We start from the raw sequence: 14,795 nt of genomic DNA, 5'->3' as shown, positions 1-14,795 counted from the left end.
ACTTCAGAATAGCTTGCCTTAATAGTCAAGTCAATTTATGGTTTGACCCATCACAAATTGCAACAGAAACAATTCCTTCACAATATATTCCGGGGAGGTGCCTATATTGACATACTAAAAGTCTAGGAAAATCTAGGATTGCATATATTCAAAATGGCCGTTTGGTGCATTTTTATAACATGGAAAATATAACTATTAGGACATATCTTTAATTCTAGATGACATTTTTATAGATATTCAAGTTGCAGTGATACAGTTTGGTGTGTGTTTGATGTGAATGTATGCGATTGTGAAACATTTGATTGAATAACATTTGCATAAATCCAATGTGGCCGTCACAATAGTATCATTTAAATGTGCAACCTCGTGTGGCCCCTCGGATTCTGTTCGTCATAATGACTCCGTAGGCCACGCCGTGGGGTGAGGGGGGGACATCGATCCTAGTGACCCGATGTTCAACCCCCACCCACCCCCAACCGGAGCCAGCATAGTCTGGAGTCAAATCTCGCGCCCGATCAGATCCTTTGGTTCCTCCCCGACCCCGGTACCACAATTTGGTTCGGTGGGAGGGGGGCGTGTTAATGGAATATTTTGACCGGTTAGTCGGAAACAATCCACGCACTGAGAGCAGAGTGGCGACCCTCAACCTTTGAGTTGTGGCCAGCCCACTGGAACGAATTGTTTTGCATCGCCAGAACTCTGAATTCTCAATGGCGGAACACACCAGCCTCCGAGACCAGCAGAAACAGCTATTGGTGGGACACTACACGGCTAAGCGGCATATCCTGCAGTATCATCTGGCTCTCGTGGCAGACGCTGCCTCTGTACAGTGGAATGCAGTTTTGGCTGTTTTCACTGGGCGCACCAAGGCCTCAGTTATGCAGGCTGGACCTCCCCCACCCTCTTCTTTTTTGAGGATGGAAGGAGCAGTATCGGTGCTTTGGGATTCCACTGACCATTTGGTACAGGTGAGACCCGCGAGCCAGTTTGGCTTCTTCCAAAAGCTGAGAAACGTAACAACCAAAGTCGGCATCCATTGGGGGGAGGGAAGAATGGCGATGCGCCCCAAGGAAGAAGGGACCAGGTGATGGCTACCTCGGGGGTCACCTATCCAGCTCGCAGGAAGCATGGTCGGCGGGAGATATCAAACCTATCGACTTCTACAGGAAACGCAGGGTGAGCCTCAGCGATAAGATAGGGGATCCGCTGTTAAGTTCGGGCTTCTACTCGCAAGTATTGGTGGTTCCAAAGACTACAACTGTGACTACAGGTGGCTGTGCCCCGTTCTGGACTTAAGTAGACTAAATTAGTATGAGCTTCCTGGAAACGGCGAGCACCATATTATTTTCCATGCTCTGTTTCTACTGGTTAGCCTCAAACAAATACACCCAGTGAGTCAGCGACTCCCTCGATTCGCCCAGTTGGGTCAAGTAGACGAGCCCGGGGTGCTCCTCTTCAGGTTTTGCATACATACGTATTCACCAGTGTGTGAAAACAGGTGATGCTACTGCTGTGCTGGTACACATCACATCGGTACATACCAACGTGTACCTGGCTGGTAGATGGTAGATGGCTGGCTGCTACACAACCCGACAAGTGATGGTTAGTCAAACAGTAAGGTTAATACCAGATTCTCTAGACCAGTTGTGCTTCCTAGTAAATCGAGCAAGTCCCACCTTCAGCCAACACAACAGTTGGTGTTCCTGGCCAGGGAGTTTGACATATAGTTGGGCTTGGTAAGATCGCCGCAGGCCCGTTGCCTAAACGACCTAGCTGAATGCTTAGTCAGCATTCCCTCTGTGTCCCTCCGAGAACTAATGCAGATCATCGGAATGATGTTTGCAGGATAGTTCCTCCATGACGCGTTACGCAGTTGCCTGTTACAGCGCACTTTTGATGCAACACCGGGCTCTCTTACATGAACTGGAGAGGTGAGTAACACTCTCGGACCAAGCGCTGGTGGTAGGCAATTGCCAATCTCAGGCAGGGGTTCTCTTGGACCCACTAGCCATGGTTATGACTCTGGAAAAAGATGCCTCCCTCACATACTGAGGAGCACACCTATTGGACGAACAAGCCCAATGAAAAATATGGCCCCTGCATTAGATTCATGACTGCCATATCAACTGGCTCGAACTGAAAGAAGTGCGCTTAGCACTACTTCACTTTCCACCCATAGTTGCTTCGCACGAACAACACAGTGGTAACCTCCAGACTGTTTCGCGATGGAACGGCCCAAGGTTATACCTATTCACCACACCCGGAACGCCAAGCTCCCGACGTACACGATACTCCTGCCGACTCCAGGAGCCTGGGTCAGGGACACTTTGTCGAACCCTGTAGACCCACCTTTCCTCCCTTCCCGCTATTCATCGGGTACTTGAGAAACTTTGACATGAAAGCATCTGCACTTTGACGCGGGTGGCACCCAATGGGCCAAACAAGGTATGGTTTCCACTACTGTTTGAAATGTTAGTCGAAACACCAGGGGTGCTTCCGGATCTGCTGTCCCAACTGGTACAATGATGTACCACTTACACGCATCAAGGCTCTCAGTTGACTCACTCAGTGGGCTGCTAACGTCCTGACCAGGGCGAACAGGGATACCACCAACACAGCCTATGCCTCGAAATGTACACTAATTGGTGTAGTGGAAGGGAGATCACTGTCATCCTTTGTTGGCCAGCTGACATTTTGTCCATCATCTTTTCAGCGATTGTTGGCTATAGGTCAGCCTTATCACCCACCATTGGAATTCTCTGGGGACAAGGCTAGCCGGTTGTCCTTTTATTAGAAGACTGTTTACTGTTTAATCAGAGGCCTAGACCCTGAACGAGGGAACCAACCAATTGGAAATTATCAGTTGTGTTGGTCGCTCTAAGCAGACTGAGCCTTTTAGCCTCTCCGATCAGCACCACATAAATTTTGCCGTGGAAAACACCTACCCTTGCCTCAGGTAGGCTTTGGGTTGTGTCACCTTTATTGACAATCAAGTCGTGATAAAGACATGAATCGGGTGTCTCGCCAGAAGCAAATGCCACACGATCCACAACCGATCGCCATTCCTGTAATGACTGACAAGGAGGCAGCACCTGAATTTCTCTTGAAGATACTGAGATGCAACTGCTCCACAGACTGTTGCAGTCAGATGTACCTACAGAAAGCACAATCTTGAATGTTCTGCAGTTTGTAGTCAATGTCGAGGATCTGGATGCACAAATGTAGTTCAGATATCTGATGAAGATAGTGATGACGATTAGCAATTATATTAATCAAACAATAAACTTTTGTACAGTAAAATAACTCTTTAATACAGTTTGTTAAATCAATAACATAGTTTATTTATTTATGGTTAAATGGTATATTATGTATATGGTATAGCAGATTTGTAGATCCAACCAAGGTGTTTCATTCCTATAGCCATGTTGGATTTATGAAGATGAAGCATCTACCCAACCAACAGATTTGGCACTCTCATACCTTCTTCGACTCAAAACAGTACCATAGCATCATGAATTTTGTTAATACCTCATCTAGAATTAAAGATATGTCCAAATAGTTGTTGTAAAAATGGGCAAAACGGCCCTTTTGAATATATGCAAATTAAGTATATTTCGGAAGCCTAGATTTTTCTAGACTTTTAGTATGTCAATCTAGATACCTTTCCGAAAAGTACTGTGAAGAAATTATTTCTGTTGCAATTAGTGACGGGTTGGCCCCCCTTTTTTGCTAGAATGACTGGACTATTAAGCATAATCAATATAAACACGTTTTTGCAAAACCAAAATTATTGAACAATGTTTGAAACTATAGATCTTTATTTATTTTTTTTATGGAAAAAAATGATTTGTATTACCTGGTATCCAAGTTCACTGGGCATGAAATGATTGATACACATCAATACCGTCATAAATAGTATCAACGCCCACATGCTACAAGGAAAGAAAATCTGTATACATGAAGAAGAAATAATGAGTAAGAAAATACAAAGACCTAAAGTATCTTCCTTTTGGATATGCTATAGCACAGAAGTCTAATGACCATGTGTTTATGTTACTTCAGAAATTGTTTTGTTGCATTTTTCAGTTTGTAATTCATATTTTTCTCTGCATTTACACAATTTGCGATCTTGAGAAACAAAACCAGAACAAACTGTTGATGTTCCACTGTGCGGCGGAATTCTCATTAGCATATCACTACATGCGGACGTGAAAGCTGTCGCGCATGAAGACAAGTACGGCATTTCTAAAGAACCTACCAGAGTGGTTTGATTGCAAGGTGTCTGATTTGGCCATCGAGCACTTATAAAGGTAATAAATTTACAGTGATCAAATGTGTGGTTGGTAGAATTTTATTTTTCTTTTTGATTGTATTTTGGGTATTTTTTATTGATTCTGCGAGGCATACTTTTGACCAGTAATCATCACGCGGACAACTAAGTTCGTCGCTGTGACAACAGAGATTCGATCAAATAGTATTGCGAATATATATATATATATATATATATATATATATATATATATATATATATATATATATATATATATATTCGTCCTGTTGCTAAAGTTGCTGAAATTTATCTCTGTCGAAATTGAAGATGGACTTTTGGCTTTAGTACCTGTGGTGGCACACGAACGCATACTACTCATTGCTTTATTACATTTTAAATATTATAAATATTTATTTTAAATATTTTAATTAAGTGATATTGTTCTATTCAGTAATGGTGGAATATTTACATTAAACATGCAACTAAATATAAGGTATTGTCACATCTTGTATGTGCCTATTGTATGTGCCCTATATGATATATGGTTCTGATAGTGTTTTCTGGTGTTGTATTTTTTATAAAGATAATTTTATCTGCTGTGAACAGAGACCACATCATTGGTAGACACCACGTGCCTATCTTGATAGTGCAGCATTAGAGGAAGGCTCTTAGTGTAGAAGTTCACCCAACCCAGCCTAATCTACAGCTCGAAATTTATTGTATTATAATTGTTTTCTCTCTGAACCCAGTCTGACCTTCACCAGGGTAGCCCTGACAATAGTGGGACTACACTGACATGAACACTACTTGTATTATTAATTTGTTAAATAAATACCAGTTTGAACAATAATTGCAAGAAAAAAGACACATTTATTTTCCCAATAGATAAATGTTTGAGAGCGTTTGACTAGTAAAATTGTCTTGTTTCTGTATGTTTATATGAGCGGTATGTGCAATACATTAATTTTCAAGGAAAACGATAATATGCTTGCTGACATTAGGGAATATCGAAACGTTTCAAAAATCTACATTCTGACCATAAACATAACTTGGGTATTGTCATATTATTTGTAAAAAAACATATGCACTAAAGACCGAGATCCCTGTTATTTATCCCATCAGCACTCATTACTGAAATAAGGAGTAATCTGTTAATGTATGGTTTGTTTGATGACTATGTTAAACAATAAGTGCCCACCTACACCCATTAGGAATAATGGAACATTTGTATTGGACAAAGAAATATGACCATAGTATCGGTATGTTAAGCTATTATCTCATTCCATAAGAACGAAAATGCTGATGACCAAGAAATTATAGAACAACATATTTGCTTTGTGTCTGTGGTAAAGGATTTGTCAATTTTTCCAGAGCATTTGATACAATTGAGACATAGTGGCTATGGTATGTTAAATAGAGAAAGTTAACAATTGTTTTTGAATATGTATTATATCATGTGTCCAGACAGCTACCAAAAAAGCTGTTTACTTCGACCCATTCAATATTACCAATGTTGTAAATTGAGCCTTTTTTAACTTTTATTTTTTATAAAGGTGAATCATGAATCGTAACGACCTCAATATTCAGCTCTTGCTAAACTAGGCTATAAGTCATTTGTTTTTGATATAGCTTTGTTTCTGAAAATGTAATTTGGTTACAATTATTTTTCTATTGTGACAGATGTAAACAGAGGATCATTTTAGAAAACATAGTGACTCAGCTACAACGGTTCTAACACAGCAATCACGAAACCAACATCACCAAACTGACATCGGTACTATCCACAAGCTTGTGAAGAGTAGTGGTGAATGTTTTTGTTCTGTGCGATTGGGTGGGAATTTGTTACCTGGTTAGAAAACCTAGCAGGAATTATGTTGATTCAGTCATTGTGAAAGTAAAACATATTGAGATGTGTGAAGTTTATTTATCGCTATATTTAGAGCCAATTTAGGAATTGTAATTTAGAGTACACGGTGAAGTAGACTCGTTCGAATTGAAAATTGTTATTGAGTATAATAAATTTGGAGGTCTGGTGAAGTATCGCATTTTTGAGATCTATAAATTCAATTATTTTTAAGTTTTAAGGTTTATATCATATCATTATATTTATCATGGGGGAAAATTGTTCTGTGTCAGCTTAAGGCGTATCTCTCCTAATAGTATTAGCGTGGTTAACAAGGTCTGGCGATTCGGTGCTGTTGAGACTACATTGATGTTAGCTGGCAATTCCATGACTTCTGTTGTAATTGTGTTAAATATTGGCTTTAAATTAGGTGGTGTTCTTGTTGTTGAAGTGATCATATCACTGAATGCAAATTGCTACGCCCATAAATTAAAAGCATTTCCGGTATGCTCATCCATGAAGTTGCTTGGTCGGGTAATATAGTACAATAAAACGATACACGGTATTCAATCTTATACACACAACGCCATATGCTTGAAAAAGTACCCGTTTCCAATATTACCCACCCCAGCAATAGTTGCTAAACTCGGACATCACCATCATAAGTTTACACAAAATGTTGAGCCATCGAGGACCCACCATCGCAACTGTATCTCATAGATCTTTTTTCCATCGGTTTTCATATTTCAATGTTAATCAACTATTGTAATATGTGAATCAGATTTTCTGGTTCATCCAATTAGCATGGAACTGCAAAACAACTACATGGTCACATTACTATTAGGGAATATGCGCGACTGTATACACGTTTCATTGGTAAACTCAGGATAAGTTATTCAGTATGCAAATGTTTCTCAGATAGAACACATTGCTTGTGAACATAACTTTTCTCCATATAGATGTACAATGAAACTTAGTACAGTAGTGGTAGGAAAAGAAGTCGATATACCAATATACATTGCTGAAAGCTTGAACCTTGAACGTAAGAAAGATATTCAGAGCTTTTCGAGTTTCCTAGCACCTTGATAATGAAGGCGTAAACAAAGCAAAATTGGAAAAAGGGTTAGGAAATGTGGTGAGCATAAGTCGGAAGAAGCTGGAGCATTTGCTGTGAAAATGATATATTTTAGAAGAGCTGATATCGGAGCCAGGGGTGGCCCAGATACATGCATACGTGACCTAAAGTTCTGAGCCGGAAATCTAGAGATGCGTTTAGTCAAAATACTACAGATGGGTCTGTGGCTGAATTGTAGCACCTCATGAGAAGATACATGCATGAGCATAGTTGCCTGACTCATTAAATCGCCAACTCTGATGTTAGTTATAACATGGCAGATTTCTACACGAATATTCTGTGTAATGTTTGCCATGTATAGCAATGATGAGTCATAGCAAGTTGCGTAGTAACTAACATGACTCCTATGAATGATATTATGGTCAGGTCAATAACAATCCCAAGCAAATCAGTGATAGCTTTTATCCATACATTTTCTTTATCATAGTTCAGAACATGGTTCCTATAGTCAGTATAGTACAACATATCATGTTGCATATTCTATAAAATGTTGAAGTGAATGTTGACGCTGCTCGTCTTGACGGATGTCATTTACTGCTGAAATGTCTGTTGTTGTACTGAATGTTGTAGAGTTGCCCCGAATATTATTTCAGTAATACTTTGCTATGCTAAGGCTGTGAATGAGTACACTGATTAGTGGGCATCTGTATCTAAATAGCCTATTGCAAAGTTTGTATTGCATGTAATTGCAATTTTAAATCTAAACTGTCGGCAATCCTAAAACCAAGGCAATTGCAAAAACTGAGGTTTATATGGCTAATGGATTGACACACATCTCTAACATCAATATAAATATTGAAACTGCTTTATCATCGACAATATCGCACATTCTCTTTTGTCCGTCGTTAATTTGTTTACAGCACCTGTAATTTTATCGCCGGAAAACTATTGCTACACTTGCGTTGTCATTGTATTGTCCTTTGACTGGAAATCGTGCTTGGGAGTACATTGAGAGTATCAGCTAAATACGTTAAATGTCAGGATTGACTAGTTCGTTTTTTGTAATAGCCTTATCTATATACTTTTCATAAAAGAGAATATATAATTTTACTAAATAAAACAATATTAATTATACAATCAAATTATAACTTTTGCAATGATGTTTACTGATGGGCAGTCATTTGTTTCAAGTGTAACAACACAAAATTAACATTTGAATTGTTACGAAAACATGGCATTGTTCGAGTAACCATCTAACTCAGAACAATGCCATGTTTTCGTAACAATTCACATGTTAATTTTGTTCTGTAACTTGCTACAACTTCTCATAATATATTGACGCAAGCCTAAATGTAGGCAATTTTTTCAATGTTTTTTAGCGACTTGTTTTCAAATAGTGGCAATTGATGCAAATTTGTGTTTGTATATGTTGTTTTTTAATTTCACCTAGACAAATAAATACATTTCTGGAAAAAAATCTAATTATCATTGCTTAGAATCGCTACTAATGTTTACTATTTTGGTGAAGATTAATTAATTACATTAACCAGTATAGTTGTTGCATCAAACAGATCACAAGGTTCGATACATAGGCATTTCGATTAGCATCTTATTGTTAACATATTTCTTGCCAAAGACTTGGACCATTCAACATATACACTGGTTTAACATATTCAATTTTAGGGGTATTTTATTCCACATGCGTATCGGTTTACTGCTCATCATCGCTCCAAAATAACTGCGGATTGTAGTGCGTGCTCAATCAAACTCAAACAAATTGTTTGTTTGCTTTCTGATTAATATGTCATTAATAATAATGTTTTGGAAGATTGCGTGAGTGGCGTCATTATAATGATATTTCTATGTTTTTCAGTCTCCTAATCAAAATGTTTAGGGGTCAAAATTCACCTATACTGTGAATTGTCATTATTGTAATAATGCTCATAATAAATCAATATAAACTAAGCGACTAGAATCAATACACATTCTTTGAATGAACTGTGAAATAATTTATCTTTTTAGTTAAAATACATGGCCACCTATATTTTAAGAATACGGTTACACATTTGATTCCCATTATAATTTCAAAGATTTTCAATCAATTTGACCATGTGGATGATAATTGAAAATATATGTTGAGTCTGAGAAATTAAGAGCGAGCACAATAATGGCCAATTTAGTCATTTTGCTATACAACCATCACATATCTCATCACATATATTCTCTATGAAGTGCTGACATCATTCGTAATAATCATGAATTCAACCACTACTTTATTGTAGCAATTAATTGACTTTTTTGGTTATCAGGAAGTGTTGCAGAATTCAACACATATATTACAAAAATATTCCGATGTCACAACAATTCACAATGTTCTTGTCGCTCTTCTTCAATTTGCTTACTGATTTTATTAATCAAACTACCTCATGCATATGAATACATTAAATCAATCAAATTTAAATTTAAAATATACATATCATGGTTATGGTTTCGCCGACCTGGCATTACTGGTCAAATGCGTTCTTTAACTTAAAGTGAGATCCTTTAGAACTTTGTTTTAAACTCATTGAACAACACATGGTTAATATCGAGTATGGTTTGACAGAATTGCTCGAAGTACTTGAAACATTACGAGAAAGACAAACCACACGGTGATCCTGTTGGAAACAACAAAATCGTAAATGAAATGCGACACATAAGAAGAGGGCTATTCATAAAATATAACTATGACGTCTTGTAAATTGAACAAGGCGATGTAATGTTATTTTAAGGTATAAATGGATATAATACACTACTTGTTAAAAAAGCGTGTGTACGTGTTCGACAAAATATCTGGTGATGTACCACCTGTTCAAAATAGGACTCGGCCAGGGCCCACACTACGTGTATGCAGCCGCCTACAAAGATTATAAAATTAACCATATGATTTGGAATGTGAGAGCCTTACACACGAAAGTCACTGATTTCATTTTTGTTATTGTCACACGTTTGATATATTTGGCTTGGTGTATACATGGACGCAAAAAAGGCACGGTGTAAAATATATTTAATAGTTGTGTATCTTTCAATTTACCAGAATTTAATTTTAGGACGTGTGCGTGGTGGCGCTGAAACATTTGTAAAGATATATCTATTAAAATGTCGTGGGAAAATATGCAGTGATTATTATATTACACAACTCTATATTTCATTGTCCAAAATACGTATTAATGGTGATCGCTTATGAACCGTGATGTTTCAAATATTCATCCGAATAATTTTAATAATATAATATAATATAATATAAAAAAGCGATCTTTCAGTTGAGGCACCAGGATAACACTCTTACTGAAAATCAAACTGAAATACGGAAAATCATACACACCTTTTACAATAACCTGTATACACCTGATATTGAAGCTCAAAATAGCCTCCTTGATGGGCTACCGAAACTAAATGAAACAGATCGTGATGACCTTGACAAACCAATCACGTTTGACGAACTGAGTGCCACTGTCAAACTACTTCCCCATGGGCGTACTCCCGGTATCGACGGAATACAAAATGAATTTTACCAAACGTTTTGGCACATCATTGGAGGTGATCTATGCGATGTATTTACTGCTGCCACAAACGAAAATTTGCTCCCCCTATCCTGCACAAGGGCCGTGGTCACTCTTCTCCCTAAAAATGGTGACGTTACCAACGTAAAACACTGGCGACCTGTGAGTCTGTTATGTAACGATTACAACATTTTCACTAAATCGCTTGCATTGCGTTTGCGCGGTGTTTTAGGCAGCATTATTCATCCAGACCAAACTTGCAGCATACCAAACAGGCATATTCATTACAATATAAATCTACTTTGTGACAGTATTGACTATGCCAACTTAACTAACTCACCCCTGGATATTGTTGCCATTGACCAGGAAAAGGCATTTGATAGGATACATCACGGATACCTCTTTAATACACTTCGTGCCTTTGGTTTTGGTGACCGTTTTCTTTCTTACATTCGCCTCATGTATACCAATGCCCAGTCCCTGGTCCGCGTTAACTGCGCCCTTACTACACCCATCACAGTGGCCCGTGGCATTATGCATGGGTGTTCAATGTCCACTGCCCTCTACGTCATTGCCATTGAATCACTACTTCATAAAATCAGGAATGATGAAAACATTGAAGGGTTGGTTATACCTCACAGCAAAAACCAACATTATAAACTCACTGCTTACGCTGACGACGTGAAATTTTTCATAACTCGCAAGCAGGATTTCAACTTACTAAGTCGCTGGTTACATGTCTATGAGCTTGCGTCAAACTCTAAAATCAATCTCCAAAAATCAGAAGGGTTATGGGTAGGTAGCTGGCGCAACATGTCCTACTCCCCTCTAAATATCAAATGGAACAGCGAGGGGTTGAAACAGTTGGGTGTTTATCTTAATCTTAATAATCTAACTTATACGAATCAGAACTGGGCTGAAATTGTTGCAAAAGTAAATAATAAGATCAACTTCAGGAATCATTTTGTTCACTGCATGTCTTATAGAGCGCGCGCTCTTATTATTAATAATCTTATTTCATCACAGTTATTGTACTGCTTTAATAGCCTTGTGCCACCATCGGACGTAGTTCTGAAGGTACAGAAAATGCTCCTTGATATATTTTGGCAAGGCCGACATCGTGTATCTGCCGCAACACTGTACCTCCCCTTCGAAAGTGGTGGACAAAATGTTACACATCTTCCAACACGCATAAGTACCATGCGACTTTCCTATATTCAAAGATATCTATATAATAATCATGACCACCCATGTTTTAAGTTCACAGACTACTTTTTTATGCAAGCAAGCAATATGTCATATTCAAGTCAACTTCTATGCACCACTATCAAAGCACCTTTACATAGTTTGCCATTATTTTATTGTAAACTCCTCCAGTGTTGGAAATCTGTAGATAAAGTGCGTAAATTCAATGATAATAACGTAACTGATATTCTTAATGAGCCACTGATTAACAACCCACTCATCATACATCCCATTAGAAATGAGCATTTTGCGCTCAGACACTTTGTTGACGCGGGAATAACCAAAGTATCTGATTTGGTCTCAGAAACGAATAAAACTTGGTTGGAGGCCGCTGATATGTCGGATAAAATTAAAATCCATTCGGAGCGTATTCTCCATCTCAGTATCAAGTTATTCACGATTATATTCCTACCAAGTGGAAAGATACTGTCAACACTTATTTCAAAGGGAACGGGAAGTGTAATCAACCTCCTTCACATCATAGCTTTGAACTGCACTTTTCCGATGAACTAAATTTGCCACTATATAAGTTTGAAAAAGGCGCAATCTATAAATATCTAATACGTGTCCAGTCAATAACACAACACTTACAAAAACTTGACACTGTTTGGCGGGACATCCTTAGTCTGCCTGAAAGTGCTAAACCCAACTTCAAGGATTGCTATGAAACACCAGTCATTAACAAATATGGGGATCTGCAGTGGCGTATTGTCCATGGTGCCTTTCCAACGGGGAGATTTCTGTTCAAAGCTCGTTTGAACAATTCAGATAAATGTCCCTTTTGTGATGAAGTTGACACACTTCAACACATTTTTTTATGATTGTCCATCAAATAGCGCCTTACTCCATTATTTTATTAACATCGCGTCGCGACTGCTTCAACCAGATTTTCGCATTCCGATTTGGTGGTTCACTATTATACCACCCCATCGCTCAAAACACTTTATGTCGAGCAAGGCACAAGGTTTATTTTGTTTCTTAGCGTGCATGGCTAAGGATGCAATTCATGTCAGCCGTCGTTATAAAAGACAAAACAAAGGATCGAGTGAGCCTCTGGACATTTTTATTCAAAGTATTAAGTCGAGGCTTGAAACAGTATATGAATGTATCCGGATCATGAACCAACTGCCTGAATTTGAGATTATGTGGACGGTAGAGAATGCACTATGTAAAATCGAGGATAACACACTTCGCATTCTACTGTAAACATGGCAGGTACGATCTATTTAAAGCAGGAAGTTGCTTTGTCTTGTTGTTAAACATCGATACAAACGAACATCATTGTATTTACAAACTTAGCACACGCACAGGAGCCAAGAGTTTTGTCCTCTTGGTGGGCTATCATTGCACACACTTACAGCAACGCATATATGTTTTATGTTACTTGTTCTGTGTTTTAAATGTTTTGATTTTCCCTTGGAATTTGGCAGGGGGGTTGGTAACCCCTTAAGTGTGAACCGGTGTCACCGGCCTGCCTACAGGGTTCCAAGGTGTTTTTGTACTGTTACGTGATCGTCTTTTATTTTATTTTACCCGTGAACCAAAAAGCATAATATAATATAATACAATCGGGTGAACGCGGTGCTTTTCAGCGCTCCCCGATTTTCTGCCTGTTTTGCGTTTTTGCGTTCGTTGTGCGCCCGTGTCTCTACACAGTTGTATATATAGTGTGTCTACCTTTTACGTGAGTAATTTATAGTTGTTGTTTTTGTTATTATTGTGGTTTTTGGAGTGATTTTGCCTTTGCCTTGGCAAGGTGGTCGGCAACCAAGATGGCTGCCGCTCACACAAGGCCACCGTCAACACCAACAGATCACCTCACTAGAAACCATGCGGTACAGTGTGAAAACATTGATGGCATTCCTGTTGAAACTTATGTGGAGTCGGTTGCAGATTTAGTCGGGGCCAGTAATATTGTGGCTGCATCCCGTATGAACCGATCGGTTGTTGTCTTTTTAAATAAGGTTACATGGGTTGACATGGTTTCTGCCGCTGGTCTTGATATTGGAGACCTCCATGTTTCTGTTGAACCTCTTGTCCGCCCCTTTACAAAAATTGTGCTATCAAATGTTCCCCCTTTTTTACCTGACAATTTTATTACAGATGCCTTAGCTAAATACGGGCATGTAATGAGCGCGGTGCGAGCGATCCCACTCGGGTGCAAAAGACCAGCACTGAAACAAGTAAAGTCTTTTCGCCGCCAAGTTTAGGTATATTTAAAAGATCTCAATATCAACGGTTTATTACCTATTACTTTTCAAGGTCAGACATACAATATTTACGTTTCGTCTGACGAATTGACTTGCTTTTCATGTAAAATGTAGGGACATACTCGTAAAACTTGCCCAAACTCTCAAACAACGAATATGCAAATGACGAATGATGAAAACAATAGTGCTCAAAATAGCACTCCAACAGACTTTCAACAGGTGAATGTAGTAACTAATTTAAATTCTCCTGACACATTGCACGACAAAGACGATGACATAACTGATAGAATTAACACCCCAGCACCAGATACTGAGATAAACAATCATGAGACCGATGGTACAGCAGATAACATTGAAATTGAAACTGTAATGGACACAGATTCATCCAAAAATATGAGCAAAAAGCGCACACGCTCTAAATCACCAGTTCATAGAGAAGAACAAAACAATGACCAGTTGAATGACGAAAATAAATGTGAACCAATTTATAAAAAGCGTAATGATGAAAATGTAATCGAAATTGTTGAACAAAATTGTCCGATTGATGAAGAGAGGGTACGAACCCCTCCTTCCCCTTCCATTGCATCACCATCGCCTCCCCCTTCACCCC

The sequence above is a fragment of the Saccoglossus kowalevskii genome, chromosome 4 (genome assembly GCF_978046115.1).
Source record: "Saccoglossus kowalevskii chromosome 4, keSacKowa6.1, whole genome shotgun sequence".
Lineage (NCBI taxonomy): Eukaryota > Metazoa > Hemichordata > Enteropneusta > Harrimaniidae > Saccoglossus > Saccoglossus kowalevskii.
Note: the sequence above shows the minus strand (reverse complement) of the source record.